Source organism: Podarcis muralis, chromosome 7 (assembly GCF_964188315.1).
Source record: "Podarcis muralis chromosome 7, rPodMur119.hap1.1, whole genome shotgun sequence".
Classification (NCBI taxonomy): domain Eukaryota; kingdom Metazoa; phylum Chordata; class Lepidosauria; order Squamata; family Lacertidae; genus Podarcis; species Podarcis muralis.
Window position 1 is genome coordinate 22,773,497 of NC_135661.1, and position 23,522 is coordinate 22,797,018.

General features: G+C 44.1%; 1 protein-coding gene across 13 annotated transcripts in view; it reads right to left on the minus strand.

Moving 5' to 3' along the window:
• Positions 1-23,522, minus strand: part of RERE (arginine-glutamic acid dipeptide repeats) — a 346,045-nt gene that overhangs the window by 256,918 nt on the left and 65,605 nt on the right. The window contains exon 1 of one of the 13 annotated variants that reach the window (XM_077931373.1): positions 20,171-21,022. The exons of the other annotated variants lie outside the window; for them this stretch is intronic. The gene's annotated coding sequence lies outside the window, so the exon portion shown is untranslated. Of the gene's footprint in view, positions 1-20,170; positions 21,023-23,522 lie in introns of those variants that run through there. 13 annotated transcript variants of the gene reach the window in all.

Genomic DNA, 23,522 nt, shown 5'->3' on the forward strand with positions numbered 1-23,522 from the left:
CAGACTGTGGCTCTGGTGAGTTTTCCAAGAGCACACCATTAAAAGCATGTTTGTTCACTTCCAGCCCCTCCCTCCTAATCGCCCCTTTAAATAGCTTCTAGTTTGGTGGGAGAAGAAGACAGGCAGGCAATGTCCTTTGCTTCCATCAGCAAACTCTCTTTCCCAGATAACTGATGATCCTGCCTTTGGAGGAGAGGAGTTTCTCAAGAAAAGCAAATGCCCCTGTTTTTATTATTTCTGCAGCAATTTGACAAGATAACAGATAGATCTTAATTTTCTGAAGCAAGTTGCTTGCTGCTATTTTTTATTTAGAAAAAAATATAAGAAACTGATACTCCTGCTTTTGAAGAAGCTGTTAGCTAGCTAGCTAGCTAGTTATTTTAGTCATAGTCACCATTACACACACACCCAAGCAACATTCTCCTCTGGCAAGATCCACCTTCACACTGATCTGCTCTGACTCAGGGGATATTATGTCATCACTCAGAGATCTGAGTTGAGGGGTCTGTTAGACAGATGGGCTATGTGAAATGACAGTAAGGGTAAGATCACCAGTCTGCTCCTTCCTGAAAACACAAGGTTTGCATCAGAATAGAGGGGTGGGCAGGCAGGTAAAGCAATCTTAAAAAAATTATTTTCACAAGTAAAAACAAAAATGTTGCAATTGAAATTTCCACAGGAACACTGTCCGAACAAGTGTGAAAGAGAAGCAAACAAGAAATGTGCCAATTTTCAGAAAGTCTTCCAGGTGGGAAAGGCCCAGATTTCTCCACTTGCAATAATTTCTACAAATTCAACTCTCACTAGCATTCTATCTATCTATCTATCTATCTATCTTCCAGATACCAGCTTCATATGTTTGGCACCAGGGCAACCAGATGCCTGAGGTTCCTTCCCCTCCCCAGCCCTGTGTTTTACTATTCCAATTAGTACAAAGAATGTGCCTTGGTTACTTCTGACACCATCATACGCAGGAACAGGAGGAAACAATTGCAAAATAAAGGGAGAATACTGCTTTTCCTCCTCCCCCTCCTTCCCTATTTAAGTACATAAACAAACGAAACCACAAAATATTAATCAGAACAAGGCTATAGACAATGCACAGCTTTGACTCCTTAAAAAAGAAAAACCACAACCTTGTTTGGAAGAATGAGTGATCTATAAAGGGCTGGTGTTGCTACAAGGGTAATTACCAAGGGGATTGAATGCAGTCTGAAGCAAAAGAAAGTGCATCACTATTTCAAGATGTCAGACAGCTTTGTAAAAAGAGGAGAGTTAAAAGGACTTCACCAGGGACATGCAGAGGATCCCCCCCCCCTTCAGTGGATGAGGAGCAACCAGCGGGAGTGCCTAACCTCTGTCTTAGGAAACACTAAGTTAACAGGGTTACAAACTAACTAAACTAGCAGTGCTGAATTTTTCAAGTGCTTAGGATCAAAACTGGCTTACGCAACTAGATGCCTCCAATGCTAGTCCTAGTCAAAGTAGGCTCACTGAAATTAAGAAACGACTAACTTATGTCCATTAATTTAACTAGGTCTACACCAAGGCAAGGTTCGTTTGATAAATCCTCTGTGTTTCTCAGCATCTCAGCACCCAAGGTTCAGCATAGCCACATGATTATCTTTAGTTTTGAAGACTAGCATCTGCAAGGAGCCATTCACAGAAAACCCTGGTTTCCGACCCTTCCTTTTCACCTTTCAGAGCAAATTCCACTCCTTTCAGAGCAAATTCCACTCCTTCTGCTTGACTATGGCTTACTGTTATCTGCCCCAGCCCTAACCATGGCTGGTTCTCACCACAGCTCCTGTTGGGATTAACTGGGATTGGAAATCAGGGCACCTGGTGGACTGCCTAGCATTGGTGCAGTTGGCCACGTTAAACCATGGTTAAAGCTCAACAAAGAAAAGGAGTAGAGTCAGGAGTTGCACATTCCTGAATAGGGCCCTCTACTTTACCAACCATGATTTGCAGGGCATTTATATCAAAACAGCACTTTCTGCTGCATAATTCAGTGACTTTAAAGGTCTTTTTACAAAATGGAACTAGCACGGGGGGGGGGGGGGTCTTGTCTCTGTCCCGCCCTTCAGCATGACTAGGACTGCTCAGTATTCTAAGAAACCCCAAACCTAAGCGACAGTCTGCAGAGCCCATAGATTTTCAAGGTTTCCATGACGTAAGTAATCTAGCCGCCCCCCCCAACAGAGAATGTTGACCTTTTACAATGAAACACATACACAAAGTTTGAAGCTTTTCCAATCATAGTTATAAGCAGCTGCCCAACTAATCCAGAGCAGAGTACATAAGGGGAAAAAAGCTGCAGGCAAAAAGGAAGTCAAAGTGCTCAATATAATGGCAGGAAGTTATTTATACATGCTTGTACTACCAAACCTCTTGATGAATTTTGCATGCTACCAGCAAAGGCATCAGGATACCACAAATCAATGTTTGTCCACCCAAGTTATTTATAGGAATCAGGCTTTCTCCTTCATATTCACATTAGCAACGATGTGCTGGATCCTTCCAGAGAACACTAAAGGGTCTATCTTAAGAAGTAACCACAGCTAGAATTCCAGCCACTACCTCTTTTAAGGGGAGACAACTGAAGCGTTGGAGCATTTGGCTAAGATTTAATTTTGATGGCAAATATTTGACTTTGGCACGTCTAGTGCTGTGCCAAAACTTCAAATATTTGCACAGCTTAATAATTCCCAATATATTTAGGTGGTTTTTTTTTAAAAAAACTGAAAACATCTCATCTCAAGGGGGGGGGGGGCTAAAAAGCCTAAACCAAGGCTTTGTAACAGCTTTCCTCAGCTAGAAAATATGCCTTGTGTCTATCTAAACTGTCTCAATTTAAACTAGATAAAGTTATTTTGGGATGACCCACAAAAAGTGGGGGGGGGGGCCTTCAGGACACTTGAAATAGAGGCCTTGTTCCACAATTAGCTTGGCCTCTTTAAAACTTTCTGATACTTAATGAAAGACTTTGCTTCTTATGCCTACCAGGAATAAAACATCTATGCCCCATGGTTATCAATTCAGAGGAGATGATGGAAGATTGCAGGGTATGTAAAAACTTCATTCACACCACACAAATAGGTATAATTGTAAAAATACAAAAATGTATGTTAAAACCCAAGAACAGCCAAAGAGCAAACTACCACATACAGAAATAACATAGAATCTAAAATACTAAAATAAAATGCCAAGTAGGAAGGTCACAAGAATCCCAACTCTCCATCGCAAGCCCCCTGAGCAAAGCCTAATTAAAAAACAAAATGTACACTTTCTACATAAAGAAAAGCCAACTCCCTTGAACAAATCAGATTCAAACATTGGGGGGGGGGGGTGTTATGCAGATCAAGCATAATATTATTTGCATAAAATAGCTACTGCAGAATTTGAATTTAGCGGAAAGACATTTTCTCCAACCCAAAATCCACAACAGATTACCCTTGTTTGTATGAAGTTCAGCTTTATGGAACTGGCACATCACTGTTTCCAAATGCCCTGCCCTTTAGCTGGGGGGGGAAATGTAACTTAACTGGGCTGCTAGCATTATGCCTCAGAAGCCTCCGACTGAAAAAGCTTTCTTGGGTAAGCACCGTCTTCTGCGCTGCCCCTTGCTCCTTAAATACTTTCATACACAGATTGTGCTTAACAAGATTTATGGTTGAAGACGATCTGGCGTTAATTTTAGACGTTGGGTTCATTCTCTCCAAAGAGCAGCCTATTTCGGTTAATGACAGAGCAACAGTCAGATTTCCACACACACCCCCAAAGCCCTCTCCTCCCTAGTACAGTAGCGCTCTTGTAATCGGGAGATTAAGGCTGATTATTCATGTGTGAAATGGAGACTTGATCCCTTCCCTCTTACTGTAGGCTGCAGAGGAGAGACCCACATGTTCTTCGAGATTTCATAAAATGCCTTTAGAACTGCTGCACACTGCATTACCCGCCACTTCCCTTTATTGCATTAACAGGAGAAGGGGGCCATAAATAGTTGGCATTTGAAAAACACAACAAATCCTCCTTACCCAAAGCACAACCTTTGAACTTGCCTCCAGAGCTACATAATCAGTGTTTTGTCATGAGGCAATAGAAAAACATTCCTCAGAGTAGAACTGAGCATGTGCGTGAGTTTCTTCCCTTTTTCTCAGGCATTATCTTTGGCATTTGGTTCCAAAATGCTGCAAACCAGCTAGGAGTTTTTATAAAGGAGCAATGGAAGCTGGCACTTTTAAAAAAGTGTTATAGTAAAATGTGAAAAGGAATTGATGTGTTTTATATTTTATTCTGTTGTTCCAGGAGCACCCCCTACATTCAATTCTTAAGTGCAGTATCTCATTCAATCGGGATTGTCAACAGCCACTCGCTGACCCACCTGCTGCAAACAAAAATAAATTAAAAAATAAAAATTGGGTTTATATGCCACTCTCTAGCAAATCTTTGAGCAATAAAATGCAATATACGACATAACAAACACAGCAAACGATAAGACTAACGAGTCTAATGCAATTAAATGCTCTTTTGAAGCAAGTAAGACATTTGGGTTTTATAGTTTAGAAAAAAAGGCATGTAAAGGGGGACTAAGGAGCGTATAAAATTATGCAAGGCATGGAGAACAGTAGAGAAAGAAGCATTTATTTACTTATACTGGAACCCCAAGAGGTCATCCAATGAAATTGAATGGTGAGAGGTTCAGGCCAAACAGAATGGAGTACAGTGGTGCCCCGCAGGACGAATGCCTCGCAAGATGGAAAACTCGCTAGACGAAAGGGTTTTCCGTTTTTTGAGCTGCTTCGCAAGACGAATTTCCCTATGGGCTTGCTTCGCAAGACGAAAACGTCTTGCAAGTTTGTTTCCTTTTTCTTAACACTGTTAATACAGTTGCGACTTGACTTCGAGGAGCAACTCATAGAACGCAGTGTACATAGTAGCCTTTTTGAGGTTTTTAAAGACTTTGGTGATTTTTGAAGCTTTCCCAAAACTTCTTTTGCAGCCATTTGGTAAGTTAAGCTTTTAAAACTTTTTTGGGGGGGTTTGGATTTTGGGTTGGGGTGCTTGGAATTCAAGAACTTGGTGTTGGGGAGGGGTTTGCAAGAATCTGGAAGCTTGTGTGTGTTTTTTCTGCATTTTTATGATTTTCTGTGACCATTGGGCCACTCTGCTGTTTTTTTAAAAAAAATCTGGATTTGAATTTCTGTGTGCTGGGTGGCTGGGGGAACAGTTGGGGAGGGGTTTGCAGGAATCTGGAAGCTTGTTTTTCCCCCCTGCATTTTTATGATTTTCTGTGACCATTGGGCCACTGCTGATTTTTTAAAAAAATTCTGGATTTGAATTTCTGTGTGCTGGGTGGCTGGGGGAACAGTTGGGGAGGGGTTTGCAAGAATCTGGAAGCTTGTGTGTTTTTTTCTGGCATGGAGAGGCTGCCAGTTCTGATGTTTCTGCGACTGAAGACTTTGCAGCGGAGTTCCTGGAGGTTGTGAAGACAGAGGGCTATGTTCCACAGCAGGTCTTCAACTGCGACGAGACCAGGCTGTTTTGGAAGAGGATGCCCAAAAGGACTTTCATCACACAGGAGGAGGCCAAGTTGCCTGGCCACAAGCCCATGAAGGATTGTCTGACCCTGCTCTTCTGTGCCAACGCAAGCGGCGACCTGAAGATCAAGCCCCTGCTGGTGTACCACTCGGAGAACCCACGGGCCTTCAAGAAACACAAGGTCAACAAGGAGCGGCTGAGTGTCATGTGGTGATCCAACAGTAAGGCCTGGGTCACACGTGTGCTGTTTGTGGACTGGGTCAATCATGCTTTTGGCCCTGCTGTCAAACAGTACCTGCTGGACAACGACCTGCTGCTGGAAGCTTTGCTTCTGATGGACAATGCTCCTGCTCATCCTAAAGGCCTTGAGGTGGACTTGCTGGAGGAGTTCAGCTTCATCAGCATCATGTTCCTGCTGCCTAACACTACGTCACTGCTCCAGCCGATGGATCAGCAGCTCATCGCCAATTTCAAAAAACTCTACACCAAGGAGCTTTTCAGGCGATGCTTCGAGGTGACTGATTGCACCACCATCACCCTGCGGGAATTCTGGAAGGACCACTTCGACATCGTCACCTGCTTGAAGATGATCACCACGGCCTGGAACGGGATCAGCCAGAGAAATTTGAATTGCGCTTTGCACAGCCTGTGGCCGGACTGTGTGGCACCAAGTGACTCTGATGCACCAGAGTCAACAGTGGTGCAGGACATTGTTGCCTTGGGGAGGACCATGGGCCTGGAGGTCACAGAGGAGGACATCAGCGAGCTGGTGGAGGAGCACGACCACAAGCTGACCACCCAGGAGCTGGTCGAACTGCAGGCAGAGGCTGCGCAGGAGCAGGCCTCGCTGGAAGAGGAGGAAGCAACTGAGGAACGGCTGTCCTCCAAAGAACTGAGGGACATTTGCCTGAAGTGGAAGGATGTGCAGGCTTTTGCACAGCAGCACCACCCTGACAAGCACGTGGCACATGACCTTGTGAACACTTTTGATACGAGGGTCATGTCGCCTTTCAGGGAGGTGCTGAAAAGGCGGATGAAGCAGCAGACCATGGACAGGTTCTTCAGCAAGAAGCAAAGAGTGGAAGAGGAACCTTCTTCGAGTTGTCCCCCAGAGTCTTAGAAAATGTACTGTACACTTTGTTGATTTTTAAATGTTTTTCTGTCATGTTTAGAAACTTAAATTATTGTTCCTTCAATTTTTGAAATGCTCTTTACAGTATGTGTGACTTTAAAGAGCACTTAATAAACTCTTGTTGTACCAAATTTGGCTTTGTTTGGACTTTTTTTGACCATAGGAACACATTAATTGATTTTCAATGCATTCCTATGGGAATTCGTGATTCGCAAGACGAAAAATTCGCTAGACGAAAAAACTCGCGGAACGAATTAATTTCGTCTTGCGAGGCACCACTGTACTTAAATCAAAATACATGGTTAAACTATAGACTTTGTTTCTGCAAGATGTGGTGATCACCACCAATTCAGAGGTCTTTAAAAAGAGACAAATTCATTGTGGGGTAAGGCCAGAAAAGGGTATTAGTCAAGATATGAATATGCTTCTCCCAGGATAGGAGGTAACATGCCTATGTATATCAGCTACGGGGGGGGGGGGGGGGGCTTGTTAGCTTCACAAAGGTATCTAGTTTCCAGTTGCCCATAGGAGGGAATAGGATGATGGATGTTGGTCCAATCTGCAGGGGTCTTCCTATGCTTCTGCTTGCTGCCCAAAGGTAAAGTAAAGCGGGGGTGGGGGGTGGGGTGCCAAGTGAGCCTTCCTATGCAGGGAGTCCCAGACCTGGAGCACAAAAAGCTCTAATTCTAAATTTGGGAGTCTAATGTTTGACTCCCACAGATTCCCTGAGCCTGCTTTAGACCACTGATCCAACTAGCTCAGGGCTGCCTACACTCTCCACGGTTTCAGGGAGAGGGTCTTTCCCAGTCCTTCCTGGAAATACCAGGCACTGAACCTGGAACCTTTCGCACGCCAAGTATGGGTTCTAGTACTGAGCCATAGCTCTTTCTCCAGTACTTCCCTCCAATGCAGAATGAACTACAGGGCACTCTGGTTTTTCCAATATCTACAGCCTTTTTTGAAGAAATAACTATCAAATTATTATGCAGGCAAACAGAATTGCACAGCAGACACTTACAAGCATACCACAAAACCACAGCTCTGCCCAAAACACCTCAAACAACTGATGTTCAATGGGGGTCAGGACAAAAAATGTGCTGGAAACTTTTGCTCGAGTAACCTCACTCAAAATTGCCCCGTAACACACCTCCTCTTCTCTTCTATACAATCCCGCCCTCATCCCATTAAGCACTAAAATAAAAGAAATACATAGAGGATCATTAAAATTGTAAGGAGGACGGTAAAGTGATAGATTAGAAGGAAAATCCTCTCAGCCTTCATAATTACAGGGTAATGTTCCAGACAAGCAAACGCAGGAACACTGAAGCCATGCATCAAAGTAAAAAACATATTTAGTATCTTCAGGACGGCAGCAATTTCTCAACGACAAAACCCTCCAAAGCAATCATGTGAGACTAGACAACATGAAGTCCCTCCCCCTTGTTAATAAGATGGATTCCTAACACTGAAATATCATCAATGGGCTAGCAGGAGACTCTTAAAGAGATTACGGTTATTCAACCAGCTAGCATATCATATATAACCCTAGCACAAATATCAGGGTAATGGAAAAGGGTCATGCACCATGTACATAACAAATGATTACACCTACACTATTCAAAACAATATGCATTCCTTGTTCTGAATAGATTTTAAAGTAAATCGTTCTTTGAACAATTGCCCAGTGACATACTATATACTCCTCCTTCTAGGTTTTGCCTAACCGCTGGAAAAGTTGTGCAAATAATTTGAATAAAAATAAGGCGGCGGTGGAAGCCTAAATAAAGAAGGCAAGAAAATTTTGATAAACCATTTGTACATGTTTCATCTGTTTTGTAATGACACTTACCACCAGACTGGGTGCTAATGCCTCCCCTGGATCCTGTGGTCGTGCTGGAGGCGAGGGGCTTTCCCTTTTTGGCTTCACCCAGACCCCAAAAGTGGATCGCAGTTTGCCTGTGTTTTTGGTCAATGCCTGGCGGGCTGCGGCAGAAGCCCTTCTCCTTCGTTAACTTAATTTTCTATGTGTAATGAGAATGTTACTATGGTTGTTTTTAATAAATCATTTTATAATTTCAAGCTTCAATGTGTCTTATTTACAACCTACTTCTTTACTATGTTATACATAAAGGAATGCAAATTTCAAATGCATCTTTCTGTTTGTTTGCTTAAAGAATGTAGATTTCCAGGGGGGCGCTGTTGTTTTTTTGACAAGGTGGCAGTAGGCCAAATAAGCTTGAGAACTTCTGTATTGGATGAATGTTGGTCTAGCACCAAGGCTTTAACCGAGTGCAGTAGTTTATCCCTGAACCCTTTTAGACCCCAGATTACTTATGCAGACCTGTGTGGGCAGGAAGACTAGTAAAAGCTTGTGGGCTCATTACTTGTAAACTTCCAGGTTAAAAGGGAGTTCCTGGCAAGCTTTGAATCTCAGCCACTCCTTTTCTTGATAGAGGGGTGGAGAGAGATCCAATGACAACATGCAACTCAAGGAAGTAGCACTCGGATGTGGATATCATATGCACACACAAAATTCATACAAAATATACTTTTCAAGTCTTTTTCCTCATGAGCAAATGTAACCACGGTCATAGATTGCCTCCTCCAAGACACAGGGTTTCCCCCTTGCCTATGAAACCTGATGCAGAACCAATTGAGTAACAAAAAAATCACCAGGTTTCTATTAAGCAGGCATGCAGGACCCAATTAAACCTATTCAGCACTGCCTGTTTCCCCCCACCCCCAGCAGCCTAACCTCTCCCATGAGATAAAATTTAAGATCTGCAGGCCCAGATGTAATTCACTGCAGACTGACTAACTCCTAGCATGTGTTGACTGCTGAGCTGTTCCCCCCTTGAGCAAGAATGAATGCCGCAGCACGGAAGAAATCCTTGCTTTAATTCAGTGGAGTATAGGATATTTTCACAAAAAGCCTTTTCAATATTCAGGGATGGTGAACTGATTGTGAAAGGGCCGGATCCAGCCCCTACAGGCCCCATTTCCAAATTTTAAACTGAAATAGAGTAAACAATTTCATGTGTAAGGAAAAGAAAGAAGCTTTTATTAAAAGTAAAATTCTCCCAACAGACGCCACGTTTCCCATGCTCTTCACTTCTTACCTGGGCTTGACAAACAGACTAAGGCATTCCTTCATGCATATCAGTAACAGTGCATTACTTAGAAGGGGTTTTGAAGGACCAAATGTTCCAGTGCATTAAATGTTTTGCCAGCCAGGGATATCATCATCATCATCATTATTATTATGAACAATCCCCCAGAGCAGACTCTGGTCCCAACTATATTCAAAACATTCACAGCTGCACAAGCAGCAAGAACATGCCAATTGTCCTATTTATAGTGCAAGCTTTTAAAGGGTGTTCCTCTTTGACATGGAATTTCTATAGCATGCAGCATCTTGGAGAACAGTGTACATTTGGCATTTTGTGTTGTGTGTTGATGGAAAGCGCTATCTAAGCAGAAATGGTAAAAGCTGAACCCACAACAGCTTATGGGAATCCAATCTCCAGAAAAAGAAAACTCTATGAAGACAAACACTTAGGCTTTCTGGCATTTTAATTTGTGAGCCACAATTCCCAGAGTTTTCTGAGAAGAGAGACTGATTGTTAAAACGCTCTGGGAATTGTAGGCCTGTGAAGGAAAAAACTCTCAGCACTCATAACAAACTAAAACTCCCAGGATTATTTGGAGGAAGTCATGACTATTTAAGGTGGTATGATATAGTGCAGATGGAACCGAAGTTCTTGTGACTGCTGTGTTCTATTTATTTACAAACTGTGATGGCCTTTGACTTAGAACAAAGAGTTCCTATATATGGTTCTCTTCTCGTAAGTGGTACATACAGGTGAGAAGGCAATGAATTATTTGCAAGGCTGCAGAAAGTGGATAGGTCTAGATCAGTTGTCTTCAACCTATTCAAAACCAGGGCCCACCTTTAACCCAAACATGCATTTGGGAACCCACTCCTTAATTGTCTACAATGTATTTGTATGGTGGGTCCCAACTCACCTGTTGAAGACCTCTTGTCTAGATGGCTGTCTCTTTTCTTGTTTTTCTACAAATGCCTCTGTGCAATTGGAAGCGAGGCCACCAACATGCTTTGAATATGCAAAACACACTCAAAAATATATTTTTTAAAAGAGCCAAACTTTTCCTCTTTTTTTTTGAAGGACGAGGCAAACAGCCTTAATGTGTTGAAATAGACTGCAGCCAATTTTCATACAGTATTCATAATTACTTTATTACACCGTGCACAGGTAATCAGCCTCCAAATGATCCAATAACCTTGGCTTGCTCATAACTCCCCTGCGCTAGGCTTCACAGGCGAGGGAAGAGAAAACCGAGCAAAACACAGTATGTTTTGACTACTTATAAAAGCAAGTTCTCTAGGGAATGCACTGCCAGATTTAAAGAGAGGGATTTTCCCTCGACTGCTCAAGGCTTACAGTCTCCTACATTCTCCCTCAATCATTTCCTTTGCACTGTCTTGATACTGCCTTGTAACATAACCACCTGCTGTGGGCATTCATGCTTGCTAAAAAAATATATTAAAAAACGAGCAATCACAGAAATCATCATGCTGTGGGTAAATATAAAATCAGGAGTTCTTGCATCCAACCTGAGATTTCAAGAAGGAAGAAAATAATCTTTTTCCTCCTGCACTCGCAAGAGAAGAAAATTGAATTAGAATTACACATTGATCTTGATGGGGGGCATCTTTAGAGTATCAGCTGGCTCAACTCAAAGCAAATAAATGACTGTAGGACAGGGACTTCCAAAGGTTGCTGGATTTGCTGGACACTTCAATACATCATCATTTGCACTCCACAGTAATTAATGCTAAACAACAACACACCCCTCCACTCTATACCCAATCCCTAATAACGACTCGCTGGAATTCACAGCCACAGATGGAGCAGAAAGCAATTAAGACAAATTCATGAAAGCATGGGCTTATCAAGGGCTATGATAGCAAAATGGAGCCCCTGTGTTCAGAAGGTGGTACAGACAATAAACGGGGGAGAGCTGTTGCCTTCTATGTAATGGAAACAGGATGCTCAGCTAGATGCACTTTTAGTTGGGTCCAGCAGGGCTCCTCCTTTTTCACATTACAATCCCCACTTTATCCATAAGAATGCACTCAAATGCTGGCAGGGGTGGGTGGGTGTGCATCCTTTTTAAATCAATTATTGTACTGCCTTAGAGTACACTGGGGCAGTTAAAGCGTAATTGAATCCAGGATAAGTTATCAGTTCTGGGCAAGGGAACCCAAGTGACCAGCTCCTGCAAAAGTGAACTTACATACATGGGCTCAAATTCAGCATGGAAAGCCTAATAGCCTAAGGAAAGTGGGAGGTGAGACATACATCAAATTCTCCAGCCACACCACTTCACCAATGCATACAGCACCTCAAGAGGGATCACAAAATCAAGTGTTCACACCTCAGTGTTACAGAATCAGTGGGGGGGGGGGGAGCATGTTGCATACAAGACCCAATACATCCTCATGGGGTAGGGGACATATTTGCTTTGCTAACAAACCAGATCCCTAGCAAAGGCTTAAGGAGGATTCCCACAGCCTAAAACTAAACAAGAATGGGGTGTTCAGCTCCTGAAGAGATGATTCAGCTTCTCCACATCAGTATTTCCAGTCCATTCAGACCCCAGACTAGGACAGTCTCAAAGTGGATGGTGCAACCACACTTGAAATACAGTTCTGCTCGCCTCTCCTCAAAAGGCATATAGCAGAGTTGAGAAAGGTTCAAAAAAGGGCAGCCGAAATTATGATGGAGTGACTCCCTTATGAGGAAAAGTTACAACTTTGAAGTTGTTGGGTTTTGTTTTGTTTTTTTACTTTAGAGAAAAGGCAAGTAAAATGTGACGTTACAAAAATAATTGTGCATGGTGAAGAGAAAGTTTAATTTCCTCTCTTAGAACCCTAGAACTTGGCGACACCCAGCGAAGCCGAGTGCTAGAAGATTCAGGACAGACAAAAGAAAAGGCTAATTCACACACAAGGCACAGTTAAATTAGGGAATTTCCTTCCGCAAAAGGCAGTGGTGGCCACCAACCTGGATGGCTTTCAAAGGTGAGTAGACAAATTCATAGAGACCCTGAGGGCTATGTTCTACCTCCACTGTCAGAGCAGTATGCCTCTGAATACCAGTTGCTGGGAATCAAAAATGAGAGCATTGTTGCACTCAGGTCTGGCTTGCAGGCTCCCCATTGGCATCTGGTTGGCCACAGAGTACAGGATGCTGAACCAGATGGACCACTGCCCTGATCCCACAGGCTCTTCTTATGTTATGTTCAAAAGCAGCCAATGCTGTGACACTGAGACATGGAAGTGCTACTTCATATGGGCCAGTGGGCACAAACCATAGGCAATAAGGCACATGTGGGACCTTTAGCTTTCTCTGGATTGTGCCCATCTCCTGCAAGGTAACAAGAAAAACCTAAAATCTTTCAGAATACAGACGGCCATCCTTTGATGCAGCTCAACCTTAAAGCAAAACTTTGAGGCCTTTCATGTTCAGTTTTGGTAGAAGAGTGTGTCTAGACTTTGGAGGGGGGAGGAAAGAGGGCACAGCAGCAACCATGTCTAACTTCTAGGAATTAAGACTGCAACGCAGCCAAGTCTGGCACAGAACCTTAGGTTGTTGCACCTAAATTATAACCATTTTCACAGAAGAAGCTAATCACAATGAATCATTCCTGGGAAAATTTGCACTCTTACTTCCCCCTCGAGGAAGTGTGCAGTCATGCTGCTAATGTAGAATTTACAGCTCTCATTTCCCCCATACTTTTGCGAATGGTGGGAAGAGAAAAGATTCTCTCCCTGCTGTCAGATGAGAAGTTGTCCTTAATAATAGAAACAAACACAAACCCATGGTGTTTCAGGGAAGCTTTTATGCAAGAACTGAGACCTTATCTTGGCAAGAGCAAAAGAAAAATAGATTTATATCAGCCATTCACACCTTTCCCTGACACTATGAGTCCCTGCAGTACATCACAAGGTCAAAATTAAAAGGGAGGGGGGAACACTTATCTCACCTGCCAGGAAAAACATTTGTAAAGTGAAAATATATGACTCTTGGGAACAGGATGGATAAAATTCTATACCTGCATTGTAATGCTGTTTCAACCCATTTCCAGTATACCCTCCTGGTAAACTGAGAATTCTCTCCCATAGCAATGTAACAAACCTTCAACTCAATAAAAACACCAAAAAAGACTAATGCAGACATCTTTCTGGGTCCTGGAAATCATGGTTTGCAAAGTGGGAATCAGCCTCATGAAATATGCACTTGCCCCCACATCCATCTTGTAAACCAGAGACTGCAACCGTGATATGAAGTGAGTCTGTAAACTATGGCTTATTAGGGAACCTTGTTTGCATTGGTACATGCGTATCCTGAAGCCAAAGTTAATGTTGGGAAGGGGAAAGGAGCTCACCTTGTCAGGCAGTCAAAATATAGCACATTTCTTTTGTGGTCAAATGATTTTGCATATACCATATTTTTCCATGTATAAGACTAGGTTTTTTTCCCTTAAAAATAATTTCGAAAATTAGGGAGCATCTTATACATGGATACAACTCCCTTCATTTTCTTAAATCTGAGTCCCCTTATACAGTAATTCTTTGTGATCTTTACAACAAAAAGACAAGACAAGCCTTTATTGTACCCACATTACACATGGGGAGGCTGAGACAGAGGCAGTGGCTTACCTTCTCTCCCTCCCCACAGAGGCATCATACCTGAGCTGAAAACTGAACTGAGGACTTAAAGGTTCTTGCCTTTAAATCATTTCTAAACATTTAATTTTGGCTCCCTTCTAACACTCTTTCCCCCATGCTTTCAGTACCTGAATCTTGACAGCTTGCACCACAAAAACCAGGTGTGAAAGTGACTATACAGGCTCGACAGCCATTTTGCAGCATGATTACTAAATATGCATATCACAAATTATCCTCTGGCTCATTTTCATAGTTGACAAGATAGCCGTCTGCCCAGACATTGCACCATAGATGGGAATCTGTTTTAAATTCTTGCCAGGGTTTGCAACCAGGATATGGCCTGAGGACGACACTATTATTAGCCAGCATTTTTACATTATCACTAAATAACCTGATGGGGAGAGAGTGAAGACACCTGTCAACAAGGCAGAAGGCACCCTCAGGAGGCATTTCGCTTGAAGTCTGCTTGTCAAACATGCAGTAGTTATTTACTGCGTTCGAGGGGGAAGCGGGTATACAAAGAGCTGACTGCAAGCTTACATTTTACCAGCAAGGGTCCAAGTGCATGGCTGATCAACTGCAGGCTTGTGATTGCCCTAGAAATTGCTGAACTCTCCCTTCTTCATGCTCCACTGCTCCACATTCTTTTAAATATTTTTATAATCAAGGAGTCAAAATGTTGGCCCCTGCCTAACATGCAGAGCAGCATAAGCCACACATGAAAAGGAAAGGTCCACCCACAATATAGCTCAACAGTAGAGCACACATGCATCACATACAGCAGGCCCCTAGTTCAATTGTTGGTCTCTCCAGTTAAAAGGCTGAGGAAGCAGGGGATGGATGGAAAGACTCTTGGCTGAGGCCCTGGGGAGCTGCTGCCCATCAGAATAAAAAGCCCTGGGGTAGGTAGACAAATAAATTCAACCTGCTATAAGACAGCTTCTTCCTATGTGTCTAACAACAACTGCAAGCATCTCACGCAACTTTCTGCAAGTTTCACTCCATGTCCAAGAGACTGACCCATTAGGATGAATGGAGCGCTGCAACACCAACCTCAGCCAGCTCCTATCTACTTGCCTTCTTAAATGCAACCAGTCCTCAGGGTTGTCAATTTCCTCCACTTTATATAGAACACCGCAAGGAGAAAGATGGGGAGCAAAATAGAAATAGCTGGCACTGTCTGTCATTCACTCTACCTTGTGATGGCTTTGCTTGCCTTCTGCATCCAATGAGTCTCATACCTGTTACCACAGTAAGGCAACACCTGCCCTGACATTAAGCAACAGGAGCTGTACCCAGCAAAAGCCCTATAGGAGTAGCCTATGCTATAGTTTTTAATCTGACTCACTTCCCTGCATTGCTAAATGGCTCCATTCCCCACACAGACACAAATCCTATTTCCTACACCAACGTAGGGTAGGAAGGGTGAGATAGACAAAACTTTCTGCTCCTCATAGTGAGGTTTTCTTCAAGCCATTCATTATTTCTCTGAAGAACTACCCTACCATAACATTCACCTGCCTCTCCCACTGTATGGCTTACTACCAATTAATCAGGTCTCCAGTCAAGGCACCCTATTAGCTGGATGTACAAACAAATTTCATGCATGCTGAGCCTTGCAGGTTTGGCCAGTTGCTTACCCTCTCTCCAACAATCTCTTCCACAGCATACATGCCTTCATCGCACCACTGAGTGAGGTGCTTCCAGAATATGCAAAAGGGCAGCAACATTTGCTGCTGGTTGAGGCATATTGCTGAACCAATAATATGCAAGAGAGGAATATTAGAAGCAATTGAGTCCTGACCCAAAGTGAAGGGACTGGAAGCAGTGCCTGATGCTGCAGCATTGCTGAAGGTAAGCAGGTGCAGAACTAATCAGTCTTTCCAATGAGAGGCCCTCTGAGGTTCCACAGAAGAACAGGATACAATTATTTTTTTAAAAACAACAACTTTAACACACTCGTATTATGGATTTTGTGTTTGCATCATTTTAAAAAATCAAAATAAAAGGTTCATCAGAAACATCATTTAAGAGCAGAAAGCTATTGTCACACCTACATCCCAAGTCACCCTCACCCCCCTCATCTGTTTATACCCTGCATGGTATGTCTTTGCTAGCCTCTTCACAATGTCACTGATGTGCTGCTTCTAGTTTCATTTAAAATACCTTTTCAGAATCTAGGATGAGGCATAAAACTGGCATAGATCCGTATTTCATTTCATTCTCCCAATATGTTCAGCTAATAGACTATCAATGCCTTTTCACCATGTGGCTAAGACAATGCTGAATACCACCACCCTCTTACCTTTCCTATGAGCTTTCCCACAGTCAACTGGCTGGGAAACGAGTGCAAGACTAGATGGACCTAAGGCAATAACTATGGAATCGCAGGGGTGGGGGTGGGCCTTCACTGCTCAGAAGCAATTTGCACCCAAGCTTTCCACAAGCAAATTCCTATCCACTATATCACACCGGTTTCATTTCATTCTATGGTGTACTCAGTGGGTTTTACCCAATGCTAGTCCTACTCAGAGCAGCTCCACTGAAATTAATGAACATGACTAACTTGCACCCATGAATATTAACCAGTCTCCTCTGAGTAAGACTCAGTTGGCTACAACCCAATAGAAAGGCATGTGTCAACAGGCTGTCCCACAACTTAGGCTTCCAGACCCAGATATCCTAGACTTAAAAAATAAATAAATCCTGATGTGCCCTGGGCAGCTGTGCTTCTCAGAGCCTTGACAACTGCTCAAGTATGCATCTCTGAACAACAGACCCTGGCTACTGGAAGACACATCCTTACCCCTGAACTGTTTCTATGCCAGCTGGTTATTATAAGAATGACTGTTTAAGAATTGGTGGCAGAGTTTGTTGGGTTTTTCTCCTCTTCCCTCCTTGTCCCGTTCCCCTTGTGTGTGTGTTTTTGTTTTGTTTCAGATTGTAAACCTGCAAGCTGGGACTGAATGTAAGCCACTCTGGGAGCCTTTCTGGCTAAAAATAAGGGTTAAAAATCCTCTAAATAAATAAATGCAGGCTTCCTAGGCATTGACCAGGTGGCTAGAACAGCACTAAACATGACTATGCAAACAGGTTTACCAAAGGGGGGGGGGGATAGAGATATTTCCTGTCCTTCACCACCATCTCTCTTCCAAACCAAAGGAGCTTTTAAGAACAACACACAAAATGAGCCATTAGTTACCAACAGCAGGAAACAAAAGCCTGTCTAGCGCCCATCACATGAATTAAAAAGGGGGGGAGAGAAAAGGAAGAGTCAGCAAACTCCACCAAGCAATTCCAGCCAACCTCCAGTGTATGGTACACTACATTACCAAAGAGTCAATGCATTCTGACATAACAGCTGTACGCATTGTTACATTAATTAAAATAAAAAGGCTAACCCACATCCCAGGCAAGCGATTCGCTGAACCCTGCCAGCACTTCCTCAAAAAAATGATGTATAAATTTAAGGAGCAAGTGGACTGGTTATAACCAATACAACAGTAGACTGGAGGGGTTAGGGGAAGCATGTGAGAAAACAACCGCCTCTGTTTGAATTTTTTTTTTTTAATTCTCTCTCTCTCTCTCTCTCTCTCTCACACACACACACACACACACACACACACACAGGCAGAGAGAGAGAGAGACAGAGACAGAAGCCCCACGCTATAAACTAGGAGAAAGCACACAAAGGAAGTGGCAAGAGGGAGAGATTACGTCAGCCCTCGCCTCAATTCATAAATGTGAACCACAGAACAAGGCAAATTCTAAACGGCCCTCCCTCTCAGGGATCCTGCTTAAAAAAGGGAATGCACACACACAGAGTCAGGGCTTAAAAATATGCTACTAAACAGCACACGCTGATGCATCAACTTTCAGTAGCCACAGGGAGGGGGGTGGAAGAGAGAGAGAAACCCCACAGTGTAATCCTAGTGAATTCTATCCTGCAGCCAGATCAAATAACATTTGAAGAACAGCCCGCCAAGCTCACAGAGGCTGCCCAAGCAGAGTAACAATAAACACTGAAGAATCCTAGATTGAAGACACACACACAGGTCGCAGGGATTTGTTACCAAATAGCACACTCCTAAATTACATGAGGGGAAAGAGAAGAGAGGTGGATCCAAATGGAAATCTCCTAATTCCCTAGCTGCTGTTAAAGATCTTTTCTTTTTATCTTAAAAAAAGGGGAAGAAGATATCTGTGCAGTGTAATTTCTTACTAGGCAACTGGGGCTGTTTTGAAAAGTATGGACTGCCTTTAAACAGCAATTCAGCCCCCACCCCACGAATTGCAGAGCTGGTTGCAATCCTGGAACTAATTGCCTAGAGATCAATGCCTTTAACACTATAATTATGTCCCCCTCAGTTTCTAAGACTTTCAATCCTGCTTAAATTAACTTCTTTCCCAGAAATGCACAACCAGAAGAATATAGCATTTCTAACCAGACTTTTTTGTCCCCTAAATATTAAAAAGACCAGAAACATGTTAACAACAACAAAAGGATAAACAAGACTTCACAGAGAAACAATCCCTCCAGTTCTCTAGATTCCCTTTCTGCCCATGGGGCTCAGTCCCAGAGCAAGTGGATGGAAGGCTCCTGTCAACTGCCATTTGGGTTCATGTATCATTAAAAAATCCCACATGGCTGAAAGGAGGCCATCCAATCACACATACGCACAGCACCCCATGTAGGGCAAAGCCACATGCCCTCCAGAGAAGCTGAAAACAAAATCCCAATTGTACTGAACAAAAGCAGAGCTGGTTTCTGTCTCGGGAAACAAGAAGTGGTTGAGCGGGTCTCCCTGTCACATCAACTGAGAACAAAGTTGAGTCAATATTATAAAAAGGGCCTTTTAGACTGAGCTGGGCACCAATTAAAAAAAACAACATAAAAGGCATTCCAGTACACACTTCTGCTACACTCCAGCAAGTAGAGTGAAAGATCCCCCTCTACCCCCCCCATAAAACAAGAAAACCTGCACTGCAAACTTCTCTTGGATTTTTTAAAACAACAACAAAAAAGCTTAGCAAGCTTTTGAAGTTCCACCTAGCTTAGTACAACCTTTTGTTGTTGTTGCTAAACTTGTGTTGGAACAGAAAGGTACAAAAGTAAAAAAAAAAAAAACCCTCATTTTTAAATCCCCTGACAAAAAAAGGGGGGAACTTGTAACCTTAAAGTGTTCTGGAACAGTGCCCTGGACCAATAATAGCTAACACAATACCTACCAAGCAGATCCAAGTTTCCTTGAAATTATTTTCTCTCCCCTCCTCCTCCCGCATTTCTAAGCTATTACAAATTAAGTGGAAGGAGTCAAGTGTTTTATCTACCCAGCTGGTGATATGTTTTTGTTGTTGTTTTTCTTAAGTTATTTTCCCCCCCTCTCTCAAGGCTGGGGAAATCCGAAGCCACACTCTAGAGGAAACTCAACTTGATTGTGATCTCTCTGTCTCCCATTCACACACAAACATACACCCTTCAATGTAAACATCACTTAGGCGATCCAGGGAGATGACCCCACGCTTCGGGGTGCGAACCCCAACCTCAAACTGCACATTAAGTTGCCTCATCTTCGCACAAGGAACCAAGATGTAAGCGAGTCTTGAGTGGGGATTCCCCCCCCCCAAAAAAAGAAAGACATGTGCGTGCGAGTCAGCCAGACCACCATCCCCACCCGCTTTAGCAAGCCCACCCACCCCCCACTCCCAGGCCAGGCGGCACACACTGGCTCACTCACCCCAGCCAGCCTTGGACTTTCCGCTCGGCAAAGAACAACAAGGAGGAGGAGAATTCCTGGAGATGCGGGGCCAAGGCAACCAGCCTGCAATCACAGCAGCTGTTTCAGTCTGACCCCGGCGGACCTCGAACTGCTTCTCCAGGGCACGCAGGAAAGGAAGAGGGGGCTGCTGCTGCTACTACTGCGTTCAATCCCACATGCAATGCCCATGGAGGAGGGAGGGGGGAGGAAGAGGAAGGAAGGAGGAGGAAGAGGAGGAGGAGAGGGGAAGAGAGAAAGAAAAGAAGGGGGCCAGAGGAGAAAGAGAAAGAGAAAGAGAGAGAGAGAGAGAGAGAGATGCACTTGGCGAACAAAAGGAGGCCCCCGCTTCACTGCAGCGCCGCTGCTGGGCCAGGCAGTGGTGCGGGCGAGAAGAGGAGCAGCAGCAACGGCGGCATTGCCCGGGCCGGAGAAGGATCCCGACTGGAGGAAGCGGCTGCTGCGGCGGCAGCTCCCTGCCTCGGCGCGGCGGGCTGCGCTCCCCGGGCCCCTCCGCGGCACATCCACCAGCCGCCCTGCTTAGCTGCCGCTCCTCGGTCGCAGCCACCTCCACATGCCTCTGTGTGACCCAGTCGCTTTTGCTTTCAACCCAGACACCAGGAGAGGGAGAGAGAAGCACAGCCTCCCAAAGACAACAAGCGGCGGCGCGCGGGAAAACCCGGAGCGGAGTCCAGCAGCCTGGCGCTGCCTCCCGACCGGGCTCAGTGCAAAACGGCGGGCGGGCGGCCCGGCGGGGGCCACCGACTCGGAGCCAGCCAGCCCCCCGGCTCCGTGCTGACCAGGGCCAGTAGGATGCCTGGGCTCACGGGCTGCTCGACATCCTTGCCAATGTTGGGCGATGCGAGCGAGCGCGCACAGCTCCTGCCTCCCTTCCTAGATTTCTCTCCCCCCGCCCCAATCCGAGCCGGAACAGGGAGAAGCTGGCTGGGTGATTGATGGCGGCTCTTTAATAGCGTGGTCAGCTAGAAAATGCATCTGCAAGCAAGATATTAAAGAGGCAAAGCATCCCCGCGAGTGATCTGCCGCTGCTCACATCCGAGCGCGAGCGAGATGCAGCAGCAGCCCAGGAATATTAATGCAAAAGCAACCTTCTTCCTTCTCTCTCTCCCTCCCCCCCCCCAACCTTCCTGCTTCGGTTCTCACAAATGCAGATCAAACACTCACACGGCGTGGAGGAGACGCAGATCAAAAAGCAGAGAGGTGGGGGAACATTTAAAACGGCGGGGGCGGGGGGAGAAAAGAAAAAGGGACAAATAACGCTGAGGATGGGAAAGGCAAAAAATGCCAATTTAGTGGCACATTAGACTTAGAGGCATCATGGCTACACAGAAGGATTGGGTTGCAGTTGATTCAACCAGTAAGCCATTTTGTTAAAATCCACCTACACCACCGGCCCCCTTTTTGCACGGGAGAATAAATATCCATCTGTCAGCGGACGCTCCCTTTTAACATTACATTGGAGAAGAACTACACCTAATGCAATGTGAGATGTACTAATGCAGGTGCACCCACACAGCCCATGCCAGCTTTGTTTTCAAACAAAACATGGCATTGCACGGGAACAAAAAACCTTTCAACCACCCCTCCCAAACTCATTAATGCGATGATTAGAAAGTAATAAATACAATGATGGTTTTGCCACTCCCCAAAATTATAGCTGCGTCCACAAACAAAATGCATTCCCCACACTGCAATGCACAGGTAACCAGAAAATGGAGGATCTGTGGACCACCACCAGCGCTGTGGGAATAGATAATTTAAAAACTCTGTCCTCTTTTCTTTTATTGTGATTTTTAGCTTCAGCTGTTTAATGCTACCTCAGTACTGTTTTTTAAATCCATAAAAGGAGGTTAAAAAGGGTGTCATGATCACTTTTACACAGAGTCATTTCAAATGCCAAACCTGTTCAGAAAAGGTTCATTGAAATTAATGCCCATGAGCAAGTTTGGTCAACTAATTTCACTGCGTATTCTCTGAGGAAAACTTAGCTTTGAAGTCCCCCCACCAACTCCAAGTAATTTTCTGATTCTGCTCACTAAATGTCATGTAAACATTGTGTTCCATAACCATAAATAACTATAATCTGAAACTCATCTTTGCATTTATTCCCCAGGTTTAGAATTCCCATAAGGATACACCAAGAGGATGGGAAGGAAGAGAACATGCCACTGAATTCCACCCAAAATGCCCAGACAGCTGGTGGGTTACAGGAGCAACCAATTCACCTAAGCTAGTGCTCAGTATTTAGCCTAGGTATCCAGATTTCACATTTATTGTTTATTATTGACTGTATATTTATTACTTTAGCAGCTGGCATTTTATTTAGACTGTTGTACTCTCAAGGCCTTTGCTAGATTTTTTTTCTTTTAAAGGTCTGTACTTGAAGCTTTAATCTATTCTGCACCAGCGACAAGCAGCTGCCTAAACCGCCAACCCAGCTAATGAAGTATAACACCCTTTGCCACCCTGAAAGGCCGCCCTGTGATCAATACACTCAGAAAGGCAGCTTGTACTGCAAGCTCGGCTCCCTTGAAAGATCAGCGCAGCACATTAGCTTCTCAATGGGAGCCCATCAGAGGGGAATGTGCTCAGTGAAAATAAGCTTCATAACCAAGAGGCTCAGTGATGGAACTGCACTGGCCAGAGCCAAAAAAAATCAATCCCAGAGTCAAGCGACAAAAGCCGACATTTCATTTAGCCCCTCTTCCAATTTTTTAATCAAGTGTGGCCTGCCACACAGCAAGCCACAGGAAGGACAGATTGCTCCAGCCATGGCTTGATGTAGTGTTTACCTCCCAGCGATTCCAGGAGAATTCTCTCCCCGTCTTACACATATTCAGGCTATGTGAAAAAATGTGTCGTCAATCACCAGCATCATCATAAGTCTGCATGGCAGAAAACGGGCTAGTATGAATGAGAAAGCCTTCTGTAGTTGTACTCAGAAACGTGTATAGTTCTCCTGCAATGAATCTCAGTCTTAACCATTTCTACATAGACACGCACATACCTCTAGGACTCTAGCATGCCTTAGTCCAGCCTTCTTCATTATGAGAAAAAAAGACGGGTGGATGTGAACAAAACAGTTGAGGTGGAAACAGAAATGCTAAAGCTACTATTGCAAGGGGGGGGGGGCTTTTCTGGACTCACTCTCATCAGCCCCAGCTACTATGGCAAGGGATGATGAGAGCTGTAATCCAACAACTTTGAAAGGGTCACCAGTTCCCCATCCCTGCACTAAGGAATGACCTTTCTTAAGTGTGACAATGGCTCATCAGATGTCAGAGTCACATGGCAATATAGCACCTCACCCCCT